At 49.8% G+C, this 16752-nt stretch overlaps 1 protein-coding gene across 2 annotated transcripts in view; it reads right to left on the bottom strand.

Moving 5' to 3' along the window:
* Nucleotides 1–16461, bottom strand: part of LOC142572123 (UPF0764 protein C16orf89 homolog) — a 28636-nt gene extending 12175 nt beyond the window's left edge. Inside the window, exon 1 of one of the 2 annotated variants that reach the window (XM_075681013.1) lies at nt 16385–16461. The gene's annotated coding sequence lies outside the window, so the exon portion shown is untranslated. Of the gene's footprint in view, nt 1–15444; nt 15633–16384 lie in introns of those variants that run through there. The other variant, XM_075681012.1, reaches the window with a different exon arrangement.
* Between the last annotated feature and the right edge of the window lie 291 nt (nt 16462–16752).

The raw sequence follows: 16752 nt of genomic DNA, 5'->3' as shown, positions 1-16752 counted from the left end.
TTGTTAAACAACTCCGCGAGAAAAGAAGAGTAACAGCACCGAAGGTTGGGCAACCTCAAGCAATCGCTGTAAATGACTCGACTCAGCAGCGCGGGAGAGGAACATAGTTGTGCCGACCACTGCCCGGATGTAAACAAAGTTTAGAAGCCCGCCTATGAGGACTTCCTGCCTCGGAATCAAAGAAACAATACGAAAGACACTGCGGTGTAAATTTAGCGTTTCCCAGCTTGAGCCGCGAGGCAGCATAATACTAACAATCTGGCGGCCGTGTTGTGTATAAGGACGCGCAATTAAAAGCTGCGATCTACATTTTTGTGCGCCGGCCGCGAGTGCAAACTGTTCCACACGTTTTCCACTCCTCAGGGCTGGCAAATCTACATTGGAATTGTCATCTTGCCGTCCAATAGCACTGGCCAGCTGTGTCGGCAAGGTAATGGAGAGAATTATCCTTACACGTTTGGAATGATACTTGGAATTTTATAACGTCTATCCAGAGGTAATGGCTGGTTTTCGATGCGGTCGCTCGTTAATAGATAGCGTTATCGGACTTGTAACATACGTAAAACACCAGAAACATCTGAAACGAATCACTATGGTCTTATTCCTGGATATTAAAGGTGCGTACGACAATGTAGATTATCATGCAATTCTGGACGCCTTAGAAAATGTCGGGATTGGTGGACGCACCTTTCGCTGGATACGCAACTATATGAATGGAATATCTTTCTTTATTTTGACTGAAGACGGACCATCGCCATTTAGCTATACCAGTCGTGGTGTACCGCAAGGCGGAGTACTCAGCCCTACCCTTTTCAACCTGGCGCCTGTTGGTCTCGCTGATACGTTACCGCAAACCGTTCAGCTCTCTGTATATGCAGACAACATTTGCATATAGGCTTCAGGAGTGACACGTGTACAAGTCCGCGCGCGACTTCAAAAAGTTTCAGTGGCTGTGTCAACATACCTGGAGCTGGAGGCCTGGAGCTTTCAGCTGAGAAATGTGCTCTCGTTGCTTTTACTCGCAAAGCGATGGCCCCGTATGCTTTGTGGATTAATGACCAAACTATACGATATAGACACACGCACCGGTTTCTTGCCGTCATCATTGATAGAGACTTGTCTTGGAGCCCTCACGTCTCGTTCATGACAAAGCGTTTGACCGCCATTGTGGACCTTCTTGCGTTCCTCGGCGGGAAGTCCTGGGGCGCAACAGTACCATCAATGTTGCAACTCTATAAAGCACTGTTTTTGGGCTTCCTGCAGTACAGCTTACCTGTACTAGGATATGCTTGCACTGCAAATATCCGCAAACTCCAGAGTGTGCAAGCACAAGCACCCAGAACTTGTTTCGCTCTCCCAAAAACTACCTCATCGATTGCGACATTGGCCGTTGCCAGAGACGTTCCTTTGACAGTCTACATCGATACAGATATCCTGAGAGCACGCATCCGACACCTGACTCGGGTTCCCTCCCACCATCTTGCTTGCCTGCTAGCAAAAAGTACACATTCAACTTTTGCCAAAAGTATTGTAAGACATCTGTCCTACTTGCCATCACAATTTGCGCCTGCTATACGATTATCCGACCCGTTGTGGTGTCTGCACCGGCCGCAAGTGCAGTTGACAATTCCAGGCATCAGAAACAAATGCGGAGCGCCTTTGCAGTCTTTGAAGCAAGCAACTTTGGAACACATTCACAACATGCACATATTCCGCCAACATGTCTACACAGATGGTTCGGTGAAACTCAACAGCTCTGCTGCTGCAGTCTTCATCCCCGCAAAATCCGAAGAAATCAAATTAAAAACTTCATGTGCGACCACATCGACGTGTGTAGAACTCGCGGCACTCCGTGCTGCACTTGATTTCATTAAGCAGGAACCACCACAACAATGGACTGTCTTTAGTGACTGGTAGGCCGCCTTTCAGTGCATACGAAGCCCAATGCGCCACGGACCCAATGAGCAACTGTCCTCAGAAATTCGACACACATATAATCACAGCTACGACAAGGGACACAAGATAATCTTTCACTGGCTTCCAGGACATTGTAACATCAGTGGGAACGACCACGCCGTCGAAGCCGCCCGATCTGCGTATGAAAGTGGCCAACGTGTCTTGATTCCACTTTCGCGAACAGACGCTGCAGCTGGGCTGCGATTGATGTCCCGTGGTTGTACTTTGTCTCTGTGGGATTCGAACGCTTTCACCATGTGTCGTTTGCGTTCGTTGTCTCCGGACATACGGATGCACCTCCCGCCTGGGTTACCACGATGTGAAGAGACCATGCTGTACCGTCTGTGGCTAGGCGTTGCCTTTACGAACTTATATGCTTTCCTTATTGGAATGGCCAACAGCCCCACGTGCGACACATGCAGCAGCGAAGAGACGCTCACACACATTATCTGTGTCTGCCCGCGATATAGTGCTCATAGACAAGTGCTGTGCAGAGTACTGGGCCAGTTGGACAATCGTCCACTATCAGAACTGAAAGCTTTAGGTCAGTGCTCTGAAAGAACATCCGCGTTGAAGACCTTACTTGCGTTATTAAGGTTCCTGCGGTCTACGGGGCTTAACGATAGACTTTAAGAACGCCGCCCACTACCGCTCTATAGTGTACGCGCTTTGTTAGAGCTCGTCTCGCTTTCTCTCTATCTCCCCCTTCCACTCTCTTTCTCTTTTTATCCCCCTTAACCCTTCCCCCCATGCAGGGTAGCCAACCGGAACTACCTCTGGTTAACCTCCCTGCCTTCCTCTGTGCTCTCTCTCTCTCTCTCTCCACACGTCGTCGGCATACACGTCTGGTTGTGTTAGGCACGTAGCAAAGGGTGATGTCAATGTTAGTTTCCAGCCGTGAAGCTTTATAGTTCTGTCCATCGTATACGATATTTTTCCCGCGTGCTGTACTCACGTCATTTTCTTTTCGTGTCACTCTTCTTCTTTTTTTTTTTTTACTTTGCAGGGTTCTGCGGGGCTTCGGAATTCACCCACAAAACATTTTCCGAGAAATTCTTCAGTCTGCAGAAAGCCCTATCAACAATGCGTTTATAGATTCAGTGGGCTATCTACGTGATCATTTCGCAGGCCTTCGCGCGCAACCTAACAAATTTATCCCCGTAATGTCACGTTGTCGTGACTGTGAAGAAAATACTAGCACAAGTTGTGTGTTGCGAAACTAACTCGTTAATGGGCGAACTTGTGCCCAGAAAAACAGGCTATGCACTCAAAGCACAACGATAGCGGCGAGCACAGTCGGCAATCATGGGAATCTGATCTGCGAGTCAAGCGCGTCGCCCGCCCTTTCATACATGCCTCGCCGAACGTTCCAGCGTAATCGCTGGCGCCCGCGTGCCCGCATGCCTTGGAGAAAGTACGACTCGATTCATGTTGCGCTTACATCAGATTACACACAGTTCGGTCAGAACATACATGACAGATAGAATCAACGATAACATTCGAGTAAGTTCCACATATGCAGCCGCGACTCGCGCTGAGTGATAGCTTGCTGGCGGGTGAAATACAGTCCCAGGATAAAGGATAAAGGAGCACACGTGTAAATATTGAACATCGGGTATCTGTATTATGATATCCATGAAGAAAACTGCTTAATCGCCCTTCAGTGGAACTGTACATGACAAGGATGTGAAACACGCATTCTGACAAGCAGGGATTACATTGCTTTCCATTTCAGAAATGCGAAGCTGCAGAGATGCATAAATTATCTGGCATTAGTCGTATCCTAAATAAAAGTCGTTGGCGCTAAGCATAAAAACGCCACTTGTCTAGCTTTAAGCTCAGCACGTTGCGGTTATCCGGGCATGGTCGCAATATGCATTCAAATAAACAAAATAAATGTATGATGATTTCGTATTCAGCTTGCAGCTGCACAGAAATAGCGATTCATTAATAGAAAGGAAGAGTGGTCTCCTTGAGCTTGTGCGCTCTAACCGGCCGCTAGCCTGCGCTGGCTAGTCTGCGCTGGGGATGAAAAGAAGGGGACTAAAAAGGGATGTACAATGCATGGTTCTAAGAAAAGAGGTGCGATGAACGCTGGTCGTTTACAGAACAGCATACTTAAAGCCTCGAGACCAGTCTTCTGTTTCACAGAACTGGTATCATATGGGGCGTACTGTCAGCGTTGCAGATGTCCGGCGGAGCCAAGGAACAAAGGTAAGATCCCTCGAGAAAGGTCCGGCGTTAACAGTGGCCAGAGAAGAGTTCGAAGTGCGTCACTTCCGCGTATATGCTGGGCAGGCGCATGATATACGCGCTGTTACGTTTCGCCTACGACGCGCGGTTTAGCCGGCGCGGCTGCAACGGACGCCGGGGCTTCGTTCAAAGCGGCAGACATTTTGGCCCGTTCGGCGCCGCCGCTACGCCTCCCCGCCAAGCGCGTCCAGGCCTGTTCTAATGCCACGTGTCTTCATGTGCGTGTGTGTGTGTATGTGCATGTTGGTGCCCACGCTTGTCGAAGCGCGGCAGCCGGGGAGAGGAGCTCCCCCAACTGTGAAGCGAAGGGGTCTGACCGGCGCCGACACGACGTATGCGCCACCTTCTCATCCCATTGTGCCCGAGTGGCGCGGCCCGGCGTATGCGCCACCTTCTCTTCCCATTGTGACCGAGCGGCACAGTCACGTGCTCGTCTATAGAGGGGTTCCTTCTTGCCCTCAACTGCGAGAGTATAAAAGCAGCTGCCCCCGGACGCCAAGGGAGGCTCCGATTTCTTCTGTTGAGTAACGTGCACTCCCGTCTCTCTACTTCGGTCAACCTGACCGCCAACTCTTTGCGATGTTAGAATAAACAAGTTGTTTTGTTGTTACCAGTCGACTCATGCTTTGCCGGGACCTTCGGATGCTTCCAGTTGTACCCCAGGCCGCCAGGCCAACGCTACCCTTGGGGCTTGCGACCCAGGTGCAACAACGGGCGTCAGCGCCGAGTTCCCAACAACTGTCTGCCAGCGGTGGGATCGCGACAACGGAGGCCAGCAGCGAAGATATGCAGTTGACTGTATGCTGAGCAGCTCAACGACCATCCGGGAGCAGTGCAACGAGCCCTGTGTGATGACTGGTTGCCTGCAGCGGAACGACTGCGCTGAATTCTTGGCTGCGAGGTTTGGTGAGTGCGGGACTTTCTTCTTCTGAGCTTTGCCAGGCTTTTTGTTAGTGTCAGAAACAGAGCTGGTAATTGTGGTTGTCGTTGCTGCCGGGTTAGTTTGCGGCAAGACAATATTAGGCAGTAGAGAAAGCAGCATTCAGAGCAGCCATGGATTTGAAGTCGTTGCGCAAACCGAAATTGCTGGAGCTTGCAAGAGAGTTGGGTCTGGATGTCTCGGACAAACTCAGAAAACCAGAACTGCTAAGGGCTATTCTTGAGTTAGAAGCTGAGGATGACGAGCTGTCGGAATGCCTTGAGACCATTGAGGAAAGGGAGACTGCAAAAAGACAGGAGCGCGAACTTAAAGAACAGAAAGAGAAAGAAAAAGAAGAGCGCGACCGTCAACACGCTTTGGAAATGAAGCGTCTCGAGGTAGTGATGGAACACGCTCGTAATGGAAGTCAGGCACACGGTGCAGGAGAACGCGTATTGTTCAAAATGACTGACCTGATGCGGCCGTTTAAGCTTGGAGAGGACATTGGTTTGTTCCTGGTTAACTTTGAGCGAACGTGCGAGAAGCAGGGGTTCTCTCGGGAAACGTGGCCACAGCGCTTGCTCACTTTGTTACCCGGCGAGGCGGCCGACGTAGTCGCTCGCTTGGATAGAGAGGAGGCAGAGGATTTCGACAAAGTGAAATCGAGTCTGCTAAAAAAGTACAGGCTGTCAGCGGAGGCGTTCCGTCGGAAGTTTCGGGAAAATGAGAAAGGCAAAAGTGAGTCATATACAGAGTTTGCGTACAGGCTTATGTCAAACATGCAGGAGTGGCTCAAAGAAGAGAAAGCGTTTGGTGACCACGAGAAAGTTCTGCAGTGTTTCGGGCTAGAACAGTTTTATAGTCGGTTACCGGAGAACGTGCGGTACTGGGTCTTGGATAGGCCAGACGTTAGTACAGTGGCTAAAGCCGCTGAGCTAGCCGAGGAGTTTGTGACGCGTCGGGTTCGCGGAGCTAAGGACGGTCAAAAGGGTGAATTTGGCTCGAAGTTTGAGAGGCCGAAGTTCACACCCATGAGAGCAAAGGGGAACACACGTAGTGCGGATGCGAGTGAAAGCAGTGCGACCGAACCTAAGGAGACGGCGGCAGCCGAAGCCGAACGCAGAAAGCGGTTCGAGACGAGGCAAGCGCGCGTTTGTTATACGTGCCAGAAGCCGGGTCACTTTTCGGCGCAGTGTCCGGAAACAAAACCAAAAGTTGTGTTTTTGTCAATATGCAGCACTGACGAGAACATGAAGCTTCTCGAGCCTTACATGCGAGACCTCCTCGTGAACGGGAAAGAGTGCCGAGTGCTTCGCGATTCCGCAGCTACAATGGATGTAGTTCACCCCTCCTACGTAGAACCCCATATGTTTACGGGCGAGTGCGCATGGATCAAGCAAGCCGTGGAAGCTCATAGCGTGTGTCTGCCGGTAGCAAAAGTGCTTATTGAAGGACCTTTCGGAGCGCTTGAGACGGAGGCGGCAGTGTCATCTATGCTGCCCCCCCAGTACCCGTACCTATTTTCGAACAGGTCCGATCACCTCCTGCGCGAGAAGGGGCTTTTGTTTGGTGAGGCTAGCGTTCAGGCCTTAACCAGATCGAAGGTTCGGGAGCTCGCTGCAAAGGCGGTAGTTGCGGGGCCGACGTTATCAAACAATGAAAAAGGGTCAGAGGCGCAGCAAGCCGATATTCAGAGCACGCCCGAACTGAATAAAATTGAGCCTGTAGCGTTGAAGGCACCAGATACTGGAGAGGAAATGCCCGATAAGGGAAAGTTAGAAGAGCTATCTGCAGATTTGCTCATCGCGCCTACGTCAGACGGACTTGATAGGTTGCTAAAAGTCAGCCGGTCGGCTTTGATAGCCGAGCAAAAGAAGGATGGCAGCCTAGAAAACATACGCTGCATTGTCAAGGAAGGTATCGCCAAGAAAAATGCTCGCTTTGTGGAAAGAGGTGGAGTCCTGTACCGGAAGTATCTAGACCGCAGAGGAGTGGAGTTCGATCAGCTGATCGTGCCTCAATGCTATCGTCAGGATCTGTTGCGCTTGTCGCACGGGGGTTCATGGTCCGGACACCTAGGAGTTAAGAAAACTAAGGACCGTCTCTTGCAAGAGTACTATTGGCCAGGGTGTTTTCGGGACGCAGACCACTTCGTGAGGACATGTGACACCTGTCAGCGGGTGGGCAAACCAGGGGACAAATCGAGGGCGCCGTTGAGATTGGTACCTATCATTACAGAGCCTTTTAGACGGCTCGTTATTGATACAGTGGGACCTCTGCCGGTAACAGCCACGGGGTACAGACACATTTTGACTGTGATCTGCCCAGCGACAAAGTTCCCTGAAGCAGTGCCGCTTAAAGAACTCAGCTCAGTTGAAATAGTCAATGCACTACTGTCCATATTTGCGCGAGTTGGTTTTCCTGCGGAAATCCAATCAGATCAGGGCACAGTGTTTACTAGCGCTTTGACGACAACTTTTCTCGAAAGGTGTGGGGTAAAGCTGTTACACAGCTCAGTGTACCACCCCCAGTCGAATTCCGTTGAGAAGCTCCACTCCGTCATGAAGCGCGTGTTGAGAGCATTGTGTTTTGAACATCAAACTGACTGGGAGCTGTGTCTGCCTGGGGTGATGTTTGCATTAAGGACCGCGCCGCATGCGGCTACGGGGTTTTCGCCAGCTGAACTGGTGTACGGTCGCTCGCTGCGATCTCCGCTTCGCATGCTTCGAGAATCGTGGGAAGGCAGGGGCGACGACCCAGTCGTGGTGGAGTACGTGCTTAAGCTCCTCGAACGCTTAAGAAGGGCACAGGAGTTGTCAGGTGAAGCAATGGCAAAGGCCCAGCAGAGGGCCAAGGTTTATTATGATCGGACAGCCAGGGCCCGTCGTTTTGAGGTGGGCGATGAGGTCATGATATTGCGCACATCGCTAAACAACAAACTAGGCGTGCAGTGGGAGGGCCCAGCACGAATTGTTCAGAAACTGTCGGACGTTAACTACGTGGTGAGTCTGCCAGGAAAGCGGAAAGCACAGCAAGTTTACCACTGTAATCTGCTCAAACCTTATAGACAAAGGGAAGCAGTGGTGTGCATGATGGTAAACGTTCCTGAATAGCTTCCGGTCGAGCTTCCGGGACTAGGCTCAGTGACGAACAGGGAAGACACCGATCAAGTCATTAGTGACTTAATCAGTAAAGCATCGCTGTCGCCTGAGCAGAAAACCGAACTACACCAGCTCTTACAAGAGTTTCAAGGTCTGTTCTCTGAGAGGCCTGGTAGGACTTCTGTCCTTACTCATGACATAGAACTTACCTCCCCAGAGCCAGTACGATCCAAGGCGTACCGGGTGTCACCCCGCCAGAGCGATATTATGGAGGCTGAGGTAAAGAAAATGCTACAGCTCGGTGTTATTGAGGCAGGTGAGAGTGATTATACCTCCCCTTTGATTTTAGTTGAGGTACCGGGCAAGGAACCTCGTCCTTGCGTCGACTACCGCAGGCTTAATTCCATCACTAAGGATCAAATTTATCCGATCCCTAACATCGAGGAGCGCCTTGAGAAAGTTAGTAGCGCTCAGTTTATTTCCACCCTAGATCTTGTCAGGGGTTATTGGCAGGTTCCACTTACAGAAGAGGCTAGTAGGTATGCGGCGTTCATTTCACCAATGGGAACATTCCGTCCTAAAGTGTTGAGTTTTGGTTTGAAGAACGCGCCATACTGTTTTTCGAGCCTCATGGATAAAGTGTTGCGGGGACAGCAAGAATTCGCTTTACCGTATTTAGACGACGTAGCGATATTCTCCGCATCCTGGTCTGAGCATATGGCACACTTGCGGGCAGTATTAACCCGCCTGCGCGAAGCGGGCTTGACAGTCAAGGCTCCCTAGTGCCAGTTAGCACAGGCCGAGGTTGTCTACCTCGGTCACGTGATTGGTCAGGGTCGTCGCTGCCCCTCTGAAATAAAGGTGGCTGCTGTGCGAGACTTCCCGCAACCGCGCACGAAGACCGATATTCGGTCGTTCTTAGGTGTCGCCGGCTACTATCAGAGGTACATCCCCAGGTACTCTGATATCGCGGCTCCCCTGACGGATGCTCTAAGAAAGACAGAGCCGCAAACAGTCGTCTGGGACGAGACAAAGGAAAGAGCTTTTAGCGCCCTAAAGAGCGCCCTAACAAGCCAGCCTGTGCTACGATCGCCAGACTACACAAAAGGGTTCGTAGTTCAGTGCGATGCTAGTGAGCGAGGCATGGGCGTTGTACTGTGCCAACGGGAAAATGGAGAAGTAGAACACCCCGTCCTGTATGCTAGTCGTAAGCTGACCAGTCGTGAGCAGGCGTACAGCGCCACCGAGAAAGAGTGTGCGTGTCTCGTGTGGGCCGTTCAGAAATTGTCATGCTATCTAGCCGGCTCAAGGTTTATCATTGAGACGGATCACTGCCCTCTCCAATGGCTGCAGACCATCTCTCCCAAAAATGGCCGCCTCCTGCGCTGGAGCCTCGCTTTGCAACAATATTCCTTTGAGGTGCGTTACAAAAAGGGGAGTCTCAACGGTAACGCCGATGGCTTAAGTCGAAGCCCCTAACGTAGGAATCAGCCTCAAAATTGTTTGTTACTGATGTTTTTCTTCCTGAGGCAGGATTTTTAACATATTGCTTTTGTGTAGTGTTTCAAAGTGATGATGTTCTTTCTAGTGCAATTTTCCAATTTGTGGACGCGTTCTGAGTGCTGCTAGACTACTGTAAGGAACTAGGCAGTGGTATAGAAGGGGAAAGAGCCTGGCAGGGCTTAGTGAGGGTTGTGCCGTGCTTGCTGACTGAGCGGTTGAGTTTCAGCGTAGTTCTAACGCTTGCCGGGAACGAGAACAAAAATGTGAACTCTCCCGAAGTCACTTTGCAGTGTCCTGTGCGAACCTGAACGAGAGAACGAGGCCTTCTCTGTGCGCTGCGCTCAAGAAACGTCGAGGGACGCCCGATTTCGGTTATGAGCATCATCGAGCGACATCCCTCCGGACAGCGGATGCAGTCCCCTGACCATCGGGATCTCCTTCCCCCGGCGGGGCGGTCTGTTACGTTTCGCCTACGACGCGCGGTTTAGCCGGCGCGGCTGCAACGGACGCCGGGGCTTCGTTCAAAGCGGCAGACATTTTGGCCCGTTCGGCGCCGCCGCTACGCCTCCCCGCCAAGCGCGTCCAGGCCTGTTCTAATGCCACGTGTCTTCATGTGCGTGTGTGTGTGTGTATGTGCATGTTGGTGCCCACGCTTGTCGAAGCGCGGCAGCCGGGGAGAGGAGCTCCCCCAACTGTGAAGCGAAGGGGTCTGACCGGCGCCGACACGACGTATGCGCCACCTTCTCATCCCATTGTGCCCGAGCGGCGCGGCCCGGCGTATGCGCCACCTTCTCTTCCCATTGTGACCGAGCGGCACAGTCACGTGCTCGTCTATAGAGGGGTTCCTTCTTGCCCTCAACTGCGAGAGTATAAAAGCAGCTGCCCCCGGACGCCAAGGGAGGCTCCGATTTCTTCTGTTGAGTAACGTGCACTCCCGTCTCTCTACTTCGGTCAACCTGACCGCCAACTCTTTGCGATGTTAGAATAAACAAGTTGTTTTGTTGTTACCAGTCGACTCATGCTTTGCCGGGACCTTCGGATGCTTCCAGTTGTACCCCAGGCCGCCAGGCCAACGCTACCCTTGGGGCTCGCGACCCAGGTGCAACAACGGGCGTCAGCGCCGAGTTCCCAACAACTCGTGCCAGCGGTGCGATTTCAACAGCGCTCGTGTCTCTGGCGCATGACAGCGGTCGCAGTCTGGGTTTTGCCGACGAGACGGGCCTCGTTGTAACGTTTGAACGCGTCTTTTTTAAGTAATTTATTTTATCCAGTGCGGTCATGGATGTACATAGCGCCGTAGGACCATATCTGTAGACCTTGTTTGCCTGCAGTGGGGCAGACAGAGGGGCCTGTTTCTGCCTTGTTCCAAGACGCAGCATCTGCAGTGTCTCTGAACAAGGCAGCTGCACCAACTACAGAAAAGAAACACGCGACGCGACCGTGCACTATGCTTACAGGACGTATACGGTGCACAGTAGTTGCCATATTAAGGTGGCAGGGATCGATAAGCATGGCAACAGAGTGTACTGGAAGTAACGTATTCACAAAGCAGGCCTCACAGATTCCCAGGACGCATGCAGGGCGTGTACCTTCGGGACACTAACCTCCACCACGTCACAAACTGAATCTTGATGCAAATGTCCGTCGCCACCGCACCACACAGGATCAGCCTGATCTGGACACCTGGCCACGCCTCACTGCTGGGCAATGATCGCGCTCATGCGGCTGCCCGAGTACTTACCTGCCGGGCGGACTCGTGCAGTGAGACGGCTAACTCAGACCCTGAATTGTGCAACATTCCGCACACGATCAGAAACACTCTGTATTATTACAGACGGAGCCGTTTCCATATACAAGATATATCATGATTTTAAGCCCAAACAATCGATCGATCGATCGATCGATCGATCGATCAATCAATCAATCAATCAATCAATCAATCAATCAATCAATCAATCAATCAATCAATCAATCAATCAATCAATCAATCAATCAACCAACCAATCAATTTATTTGGCGTTCATCACAGCATCTGCACATAACGAACGCGAGGACAAGAACAAAAAGCTGCTAAGTAGCAGCTTGACATGGTCCTTGCCCCTGTCCTTGGCAGCCAAAAAAAGCACATATAAATACATTGCATAAGTACACGTTTTAGTTCGCATATATACCAATCGGTCTAACTAAAGTAAGTACAAAAGGAGAATATTAGTATACTAACGGAACAGATACATCAACAAATATGTGTCAATATATCAAATACAGGGTGTTTCAGCGAACATTTTCAAAAATCTTTAAAAGCTGCCTGTGGCAGATATCACAAAGCTCATGAGCTGGTCTACTCGAAGTGGCGGACAATACTTCCACAAAAAAATTGAGATGCTTATAACTAATTACATTATGGCCCATATTGCAATTTACAAATTCTAGCCGTGGAGTTCGCAAGGTGGATCCACCTGGAACGAATTTTCGATATGACACCAGTTTCGAGATTGAAATTCCCGAAATTTGCGGAGGAATACATTGGCGTTCCAGTTAACTCGTTAACGAAACGTCGTTTCATTCACTGAAGCACACAAGTAACTGGAACGCCAGTGCATTTCTCGGCAAAGTTCGGGAATTTATATCTCGAAACTCGTGTCATCCTGCGAATTCGTTCCAAGTGGATCCGCCTTGCGAAATCCACTACTAGAGTTTGTAACTTGCAATATGTGTCACAGGATAATTAAGTAAAAATTAATTAGTGAATTCTTGTTAATTAGTCAATCGTGCATTTCAACTTTTTGTGCTAGTAGCGTCCGCCGCTTCGAGTAGACCGGCCCATAAACTAGAATTGCGCTATCTGCCACGGGCAACCTTTACCAAAATTTTGAAAGTGTTCGCTGAAGCACCCTGTATATAAGCAGTATCTATAGCGCCGCCCGAGTGCAATCTGGTGCTGCGTCACAGGTCTGCTCAGACTACTTGAAAATGCTGTATGTAGTACCTTGCGACATGCTGTTCTCGATTGTTGTGCGTGGTTCTTTGCCACAGCACCAAGCGCATCCACCATTTTGGTAATGTTTACTGCTCACGTGAGGTCGGCACGCGTCTTCCGCGAAGTCGCGCTATCGTTCTTGGCACTCTTTCCTGACGAAATAGAAATGATTGGACAGAGTCAACTAATGTCACATCGAATGTTTCAGGTATTCCGTAGTCTTAATTGATGCGTGGCCCATTTGGTAGAATTGTCCCGATTCTGCATCCCAGAGATGAGCAAATTTCTCCTTTTGCTGTGTTGCTGGTGCATCGGCTTCTTAAAATATACCATTCTTGGGGAATTTACGTTAAATGTGAACTTTATTATGCTTCAAACGAATGCGCCTTCCGACGCGGACCGTCTAGTATGTAGAAGAACCACACGATGGCGGCACTTTGCCGCGCACCGTTGCGTTTACTTGTATGTTTCACTGTAGTGCAGGAGAGTTGTGCAGAGAAGCTTGACAGCATGGCGGCAAAGTGTGATGTGTTTTTCTATGTTCAACGCAATGGGAACTTCTGAAGGTCTATGATTTAGAACAATATGAATAAAGTAGCCATTTCTAAACATTACGCGGTTATCTCGTACCACTGAAGTGTTTTTCGCCGGCAGCCAAAGGATTATTCGCCTGCTTATTTAACCTTCTGGCGCTCTGCTTCTTCTCGTGTTTACTGGATGGCCCTGACACCGTCTTGTTTTGAACTCGCAAAGCACAACCGAAAATACCGAAGACACATATGCAGCATGTCTGACTGAAGAAGTTTATGAGATATGGCGAGTGCAATACCGTGTGTCAACAAGAAAGAACACACACACACACACACGCTCGCACGCACGCACACGCACACACACACACACACACGCACACACACACACGCACACGCACGCACGCACACACACACACACACACACACACACACACACACACACACACACACACACACACACACACACACACACACACGCACGCGCACGCACACACACACACACACACACACACACACACACACACACACACACACGCACAAACACACACACACACACACACACACACACACACGCACACGCACGCGCACGCGCACACACACACACACACACACACACACACACACACACACACACACACACACACACACACACTTAAAACCTTATCTTGCACCGTGGTTTTCAAATATCCTTTTTCTCGTTGAACCACTTGCTAACGTTAGCTGCGACACTATATAGCTACATATCGCCCCCTTGCGAGCCAGTGTGCGATTGTTTTGCATTTGAACTCCTGTTTAACATTAAACTCTCGCACAAGTTAACTAAAATTGTAATATGCTAGAGGGGACCCTTTCTTTCCTCCTTACACCCCCCACCCAAAAAAAAAGGATATAACAAAAGAGAAGAAGAGCGATTGTTCGTTTTGGTATTTGTATATATATATATATAGATTGAGTCTGAGTAGTTAAAATGGCTGACCACCAACAACCCGCAGCAGCCAGCGTCTCGCGATCTACTTCCTCTCTTCGCTCATCCTTCCGTAACAGGACCCCCGGGTGGTGAAGCGCCGTCTCGGCGCATGTGAGGTGAAGAACTGCAAGTGAAGTATGACTTCAGCCGCAAAACGTGGAGGTCGGCAACAAGCGTCGGACTTGAGGATGGACGAAACTGTAACGGCGCGATGTCGTAATTGACGTCGTTAACTTGACGTAGGACTCCGTGGGGGATTGGGCACGGGAGGCCAGTTCCTGCTGTGCGGCAATTTTACGGCCGGCTGGTTTGCCAGACAACTCTGTCAATTTCTCTTTGCATTGGTCCCAGCTGTTTATTCGTGGTTTTCGTACCACACCTCTGCCGTGCCTCTTAGGTAGAGCAACAGGTTAGCTAGCATAAGCGTAGGGTCCCATCTGTTGATTCCACTCACGCGTTCGTCCATGGCCACCCACTCTTTAACGTCGGCGCCATCGGTCCTGCAGAAATTTCCAGGATCCTTGGGTTGCACAAGTTGCACAACGACAACCGAAGGTGACAGCGACGTAGCATGCGACGGTGACGTAGGAGGCGGCAGCGACGTCGATCCCGAGTGCTCACCGTCATTCATGGTGCGGACGGTGATGCGACGTCCACTGCGGAGCTCCGTTTCCAGCCGTGGTACCCCGCACCTCTCACCAATATGTTACCGGGATATTGGAAGTATAGAAAATTATATTTACGATATATATACAAAATGAGTCGGAGTAGTTAAGATGGCTGACCACCAACAACCCGCAGCAGCCAAGAGAGGAAGAGAGGAGAAGAGAGGAAGGAGAAGATCTCGCGATCTTCTCCTTCCTCTCTTCGTTTATCCTTCTGTAGCACAGTCATGCTTCTTCGCTTAATCATGACAGTTGGCTTTTTGTCCATCGCGTCAGAAAATATAACCCGCCATATTGAATGAAAGTTCCGGTCAAAGATTCCTCTGCAGTTAATAAAGGGAAAATGAAACATCCACCCAAACGTAGCTAAGTGCTACAAAGTAAATCCATACGGGTCCCTCGAAAGAAAAGCTTCGCCGTTGAGGAAAAATTCGTCCTAGTCCATCTCTCGGACGGCGAGCATGTAGCTACGGCATCGTGCTGATACACCCGACAAGCTAGCAGAGTGACAATACCATTCAACTGACAATAAAGAGTGACGCTTTAGTATTTGTGAGGGAAAGGGTAACTCACCGGCATCGATTCTTTCTTCGAGCGTGACCCAATGATGATAGTTCCGGGACACACCGCGATGATGTTGACATACAGCGATGATTTCTGACAGGACATAGCGACTCCAATAAAGCGTGCGTGTTCTTGGACACGCCTCGATCCAGTAATCCGCGTACGGTCACAGCGAGCCCCCATCATCGATGGAATATAAGGGAAATTAATTGTAGAACGAATGTTTTTCATGGCTAATTTTTTCCCGTATACCATCCGTGAATGGAATTAACTGCCACAGCAAATTACTGAATGCCGAACAGAAGTACAGTTTCGAGCTTTGTTGTTGGACGTATAAGGGCGTGTGCGGTAGTTTGTTGTTTGCGCCACATAGGCCTCATGCAAACACTACGCATTCCCCTCCTTCTCCCGCCTCTTGTAGTATTGCCTTCGGGCGCTGCAGTATTACAAATAAATAAATAAATAAATAAATAAATAAATAAATAAATAAATAAATAAATAAATAAATAAGATTCAATAATTACAATGCCTATCTAGAGCAATATTTGCCCTTTTTTCATGGGTGTGGTCTTCACTCCACCGCATTTACGAAGATGCAGTCTTATATAGCACATGTGCACACGTGAATAACGCTAAAAGCGAAGAACTTGAAAAAGCGACCAATTTTTCGTCACATACACTGACAAAAACAACAAACGCTCGTTTGTGGCGAGTAGGTTAAGTGTGCACACTTATGTCAGCACGATGCAGCGACTAAGCTTATAATCTATAAAAACGTCACCCAAAATTTAGAAAAGTGGCACGCTGTATCGCAGCTGTAAAGGTTCACGAGCAGTGAGACTGTTCTTGAGATTGCAAACTACATTGCATACGGCTGGCTTTTAAGCCGATAGCATCCTCTCTTTAGTTGAAAGGCTTGAATACAAGATGAACGTATGGGCAGTAGTACCTCTGTCTCCTCGTTCTTGCAGACGGTCAGCCGAGCGTTCTGAATATCGACTGCCTCGTTGGCTGCGTCTGCTTTGTTTCCCGAGTGGCTGCTGTGGCATCACCTAACTGTTCCCATCACAATATTTTCTTTCTATGCCTTCAATCTTCCTTCCTGTAATACAATGGGGCCAGAAAAAGAAAATGCATGAAGTGCGCAACGGCTGCCTGTATAGTGGCCTAGCCATCCTCTTTTGTTATAATGCATGAAAACAACTAGTGACATGCAGGAGAGAGAGAGAGGGAGGGAGGGAGAGGGAGGGAGGGAGAGGGAGGGAGGGGCAGGTAGGTAGGCCAACCAGGAAATCGTCCTGTCCGTTTACTATCGTC

Source organism: Dermacentor variabilis, chromosome 2 (genome assembly GCF_050947875.1).
Source record: "Dermacentor variabilis isolate Ectoservices chromosome 2, ASM5094787v1, whole genome shotgun sequence".
Taxonomy (NCBI): domain Eukaryota; kingdom Metazoa; phylum Arthropoda; class Arachnida; order Ixodida; family Ixodidae; genus Dermacentor; species Dermacentor variabilis.
This window is presented reverse-complemented; position numbering and strand designations above follow the sequence as displayed.